Consider the following 6,565-nt stretch of genomic DNA (forward strand, 5'->3'; position numbering starts at 1 on the left):
ACTACGTAACACATTTCCAAACGATTTATCTCTATAAATCGATTAACATAATGTCAATATACAAAGATAAACAATTGCACTTGCCGATTATATAATCGAAATTAAATTTAAATACTATACCACCAATCAGACAGCTATCATTTTAAACTTGTCAATTTGCATTTTACTTTAACTATGAGAATAAGAACACATTTCTTACATTATTTTTCCCCATTAATTAGACCGTTCAATCAAGTATTGTACCAATTTGCGTTATTGTTTGTAGGTCGGTGTGTCGAGGAAACAGCATAATTATAAAACGCCATGTGATAGCACCCCCTTCCATGTCCAAGCAGTGAACAAGCACGTTAAGTGCAGTCTCCGAATGAAACAGATTCATCTGCGAATGGAGATTCACTAAAAATGTAGTCACATTTAACTGGTATCATGTCATCAGTAAACGCCTAGAGATCACCGTGTCCGTCTATACGTCTACACCCACGCAGAGCATAGACCTTGCTTTGATAACAACTTTCGGCGTCCTGAAGTACGTTACCAGTTAACACCTTCAATTTATAAGTGTTAACTTAGAGAACTATTATTCATCTGGCAAATTTAATGATTTTAGTTATTTATTCTAAACCACTTATAATACGCTGCACACGCTGCAAGTGCCATTTAGCAGCATTGATCGTATCGAAACAACGCAATGATATCTCGTAATAATCTAGCGCCCTTTCATAGTTTTCTTCCATTTCATAACAGTGACCAAGCAAATTCAGTGCAGTCTCAGGGTTATACAAATTGTTCTTATTTATTGGATCACGTATATAATATAAAGAAGTGAAACTCCAGCTGCTGGAGCAGTATTGAATTTTCATTAAAAACAATTAGTTGGTCCTTTATTTAAGGCAAGTGACCGATTGCCCAAACAGCATTGTGTCACACCGGTCTTACTGACCTGTGTGAATGCGCGCTAAGCATTGTGGGAAACGGACTTTTTTCCATCATGGCGTTGGTAAACATAATAAACACGGAAGTGAAAAATGGTAATTAATTATTATCAAAAACAGGCCCCATCAAACCGGGCCAGCTGAAATATATACATGGATGCAGTTTGTGCTTCAAAAGGAGCCACTTTTCATGTCAGTCTATTGTTTGTAAGAATCACCTAACACGTAACTTAGACTAACTAAACACGTTGCAAGACTGTATCTTCGAAATAGTAAATAAATCAAAATCATTAATAAATATTTATAATTTAATACCTGCTGAAATTTGAGGACGTAAACGATTTAAAATAAACGCTGTGAACATTACAAGGAATCTTACATGTAGGCCTCATGTGTGAAAGGAATAATCAGGGATAAAATAAATGGAGTTCAAAGGATCTAACATTTTGAGGAGGAAGTCATGGTATCTTGGACATTTGGCACTTTCATATATTTATTTAGTAGATACTGAAAATGCTGAATGTGCTAATTGCAACATCAAAGACGAGCAGGTGAGATTTTTACAGCTTTATTTTTCTTGACATAAAGTCGTATGTTTTCCATTTAATTTATATGGCGCTCTAGTCTTATTTATAAGAATTTAGAGATACTTTTTATATGGGCTAAATTCTTTGCTCCAAATATTACCCATATAAAAAGTAGCTTAATATTTAAGAGCGTCAACAATTTGGACTAATGGTGCTCAATTTTAGCTCGGCTGTTTTCGGGGAAAACCCTAGGTATTGTCATAGCTCGTCGTCAGATGTCCGCGTGGTGCTAAAACCTTTACATCGGCTCTAAAATCAAAGTGCTTCCACCTATAACATTGAAACCTCACATGTATATGCACCGTGATGATTTCTACACACCACACCCATTTTGGGGTCACTCGGTCAAAGGTCAAGGTCACTAACCTCTAAAAAAATTCTTTTAAATTTCATTTATTCAAAACTGCACCGCAGCCTAGCTTGGCACCCATAATGTGGTGCTCTTGTTTATATATAATTTTAAAAATGTATTAATAACCAGAATAGTTTATGCATGTATAAATAAAAAGATACAGCCATGAACAGTGTGTTTTAATTTTTAATAAATATGCTTTGATTGCGTATATGCAAAACAATGAAGTCCATATATTGTTAACTGATTTTTAAAATGTTGAATGTCACACATTACGTACCAGTCCGTTTATATACCGAAACTTTATGTACCACTATCTGACACTTTATGTACCATATTTATAATATAAAGAGATAACTAATTTAATATGAATGTGTGTTATTGATGAAATGTATTTTGTGTGATAGTATTTATGAATTTAGACTTATATATTGGCGATAGATTTTATATTTTGTCAGATTGTCTAAGTGTCACTGAGTGTCTTAGTTTAATTTATTAGCCCAAGTACATGTAGTACTTAATAAATGATTTATTAGTCTTACCTGAAATTGAAGTAAATTATAAAAATTCATTTGTCTCTTATCTTATCCTGACTAAGGATTATAAAGTCTAAAATGTTTGTATTATATTGTATAATTGAAATATGATACTTTGAAGAGAAGAGAGAATGACCTCAATGTTCAAACTGTAAAAAAAATCAAAATTATTTCCTTCTTTAGACTTTAATCATGTTTAGAGAATGACCATAATTCATCAGGACTGCTATGAATGAATGGACAATAACACCTATATTTTATGTAGGTGGTACATAAAGTTTCAAAGTACCGGTAGTACATTAAAGGTCTGGTACATGTACATAAGGTGTTACACCCTAAAATGTTCATGGTATCAGTGTTTCAATAATGTAGTGTTTCTTATTATGTATTGCTTAGGTTGTTTTGTTTCAAATTTCAAATTTGCATTTATTTTACAGCATTTTCAGTCACTTTGTGAATTCCATGTTTTTTGTAATAAGGTGAATTATGTTGTACATGGTGTCAAATATTAATTCATGGTCGCTATGCTGTAGAGAATGATGTCCGCTGGGCGTGGGTTTGATCAATACTCTGGGAGTTCTCCTTATCATCTCCATGGACAACAAGTTCTGGTGTACCAAGTAGTAGTAGTTGTAGTAGTAGTAGTAGTAGTAGTGGTGGTGGTGGTGGTGGTGGTAGTAGTAGTAGTAGTAGTAGTAGTAGTAGTAGTAGTAGTAGTAGTAGTAGAAGTAGTAGTAGTAGTAGTAGAAGTAGTAGTAGTAGTAGTAGTAGTAGTAGTAGTAGTAGACTAGTAGTAGTAGAAGTAAGATCAGTAGTAGTAGTCGTAGTTGTTGTTCTTGTTGTAGTAGTAGATAATTAATTAATTAGTAGTAGTAGTAGTAAGAGTTGTAATGGTTGTGTTTGTATTTGTATTGAATTCTGATAATACAACACAATGATGCTGCTGCTAACAATGATGATGATGAATATGATAATGCTGCTGCTGATTGTGATGATGATTATATGATGGGACTTTGGTATTATAAAATTTGTGAGGTTCAAACACAAAACCTGTTGGATAATAAAACTTCTCATTTTATGACAAAAGAGCTAGATTGTAGAGTAAAAAATAAGTATAAAATTCGCTAATAGGAAAGCTACCATTAAAGGACCATGATTTGTGGGCTTCATCAAAAGCAATACATGAAACAGTTATATCTCTTTCAAATGCACTCAATATTGCTGTTCCTATTGATATGCTCAGAAATGCTTCTGGATGGGCATACACCAATGAGTACTTTCCTTCAGTTATTTCCTCTAAAGACACATTAACAACACTGTCGCCCTTAGCAGGAATTCCGGACGCCCCCCCTAAGATGTTCCCTCACCAGACATTTCCCCCATTTTAGTTTTAGTGCTTACATTACCCCCCTCCTCACAATAAATTTATAATGGTTTGGTTGAAGTAAAATCTTGATTTATTATCAAAATGATTTTTTTGCTTATGTAATCTTATGTAATTAACTTTTTATATGAAGCAGCTTGTTTGTTGTTTTCTTTGGATTAATCATTCATTATTTTTGTTAAACTGTTTAAGGAGTGCATGTTAATCATTAGTAAGACGTGCATGTTGGTGTACTAGAGGAATACTAGAGGAATACATGAGATATTCTCAAAATCTTACACATGTTGTTTTTAATATAATTAAATAGGATCAATTGATGAATTAATTCAGTTTGAGTCAACTTGGGCTGGGTTGTAGAACTATAGTTATTTGTTGTTTTTAATCCAATTAAATAGGGTACTATGTAACTGTCAAAGAAAATATGCATTCATATGCATATAAGCCAAGTTTTGGATGTCACTGATATTTTCAATTTTACTAGTACCTAATTAAGACTAATTAAAACAGAATTGGACTTTCCTTGCAAAGTATTTATTATTAATAATAAAATAAGCTAATGTAATCAAAACATATTGATATTTTAATAATTTAACTCAATGATATTAATAATATTTAAATTTGCCCCAAAAAACTAGGGCAGGTAGATAGGAAGGATTTTTTTTTTGAAAACCAACAGTGTTGTCAGTGTAAAATATTTGTAAACCTTCTTCAATTTCAGTTTCACATTTTATGACCTGCAACACATTCTATGCTACTTAATTTTACTATGGTAAGTCATTAAAGTGTTATTTATTTTTCAACTATATAATGTGCTAATCTCATATAATGAATTACTACCCCATTTAAAGATGACACCTAATCTAAATTCATTAATACACTAGTTATAATTGTTTTATTGTAACATACTATTCCACTAAAAAATGACCATCATAAAACATCAATGCTGTGCTTTTACTAAAATTTTCATTGATCTCAATTATTTAAAGAAAAAAATCTATCAAGCACTTATAAAAAAATATATAATTAGGGTGTCAAAATTTAACAAACTGAACAAGTCAATTTGAACTTCTCTTGCAATGCAAATGGAGCCACTTGAAATACCAAATTGTTCCCATACTAGTCGGCAATATAGTTATGACATTGTGTCTATTCATAACATGCATCAGATGCACCTTCTGAAACTTTTTAAGCGGTTTTGAAAACGCTATTTCATTGCAAACTTTCGTCAATAAAGGATACATGTTGTTATACAACCGAAAGTGAAAGTACAGTTTAAAAAAATGAATAAAGAGCGAAATTGTTGAAAACTTACGAAAATTTTAATTGATACTAACATAAGACCGTAAGACTGAACAAAACTATACTTAACTTTTAAATCATAACATGAAAGTTTACTTATAAAGCAAATTCTTCATTCATCCGCGGACTTCTTTGTGTCGTAGTCATAAATGCCTCCAAATGGAGGTGCGTGATGCGTCTAAGTATAGAGGTGACAATAACGTAGTGACGTCACCATCTATGTATAGAATGTTCACCTCTGTGTTGGGCTCAGAACGGACTATTGTTATGAAAGCGTCTCATTCATGATCATTCCAAGCGTTCATCAGTGAGGTTACAGTATACTAAACAATCTCTTGCACGACGGTTACATTGCATTAACTGCATTAAAGAAAACCATCTCATACCATGATATCTTATATCAGTCTTAATTAATTATTATAAAATTGATATGTTTTTTTATGTTAAGAAACCGACATACATAAATACGTCGAAGCAATGCCTAACGTCACTCAATAAAAAATATGTACAATTGTTTACATTTGTGAAGTGCGTGGAATGATTACATCTGTGTAAATGGGCAATAAAATAGTTCCAAAGAGTTGCATTAAAACTTACAAGTTTTTGCACGATTTATCGTACATTAAAAAGTCATATTTCTTAATTAAATGCATGTGATCTTAAATATCCACTTAAATATACATTGTATGCGTTTGTTCGGCTTTAGCAATTTGGTAGACAAAATGGCGTGCTGAGCCTTATGCAGAGTTGTATGTGAGAGCAAGGAACGACAACTCTGCGTGAAGATTGGTGTGACAGTCAAATAGCAGAGCATTCGAGATCCTTCGGCTTTTATTGTATAAGAGTGTCATTTGCGACAAAGCAAATCTAATTCGAAATCATGGAGGTTTTACACATTACAAATGCAATTCATAATTGCAATAAGTAAGTTTTCAATCCTTATTGTCTTTCTGAGTTGTATTAAAAACAACGGTAGTAGTAACAGTCCTGGACCCGGACAATGTTGAAATGCTAATTTTGTGAAAACAAACATCAAAGTGTATGAACAGTGAAAAGCATATGTTAACAAACAAACTGTTAAGTGAATAATTGTTAAGGTTTCGTTTTATTTTGACATTGCTACAATGTTTAACGAGAACTTGTTTTGTATTTTTTTGTTAATAAATGTTTAATGTTTTTTAGTCAAATTATACATCTAAAACCATTGATTTCTTTAATTTAGACAGAAACTTCTAATTTTCTCTTATACGAGGGATCCGGATCCGAAAAACTGTAAGAAATCATATTTGGATTCGGATTCGGATCCGAACAAATTTTTTGGATTCGTTGCAGCCCTAATGTCAACCCAGTTAATAAAAACCACTATTTACGCCTATAAGAGTATATTCTATTGATTTCAAATAGATATTTGATTGATTGCAAATACTAATCTAAGTGTCTTGACCGTCATCCAATGAAAGGAATTTATGAAAGCA

The sequence above is a fragment of the Dreissena polymorpha genome, chromosome 10 (assembly GCF_020536995.1).
Source record: "Dreissena polymorpha isolate Duluth1 chromosome 10, UMN_Dpol_1.0, whole genome shotgun sequence".
Lineage (NCBI taxonomy): Eukaryota > Metazoa > Mollusca > Bivalvia > Myida > Dreissenidae > Dreissena > Dreissena polymorpha.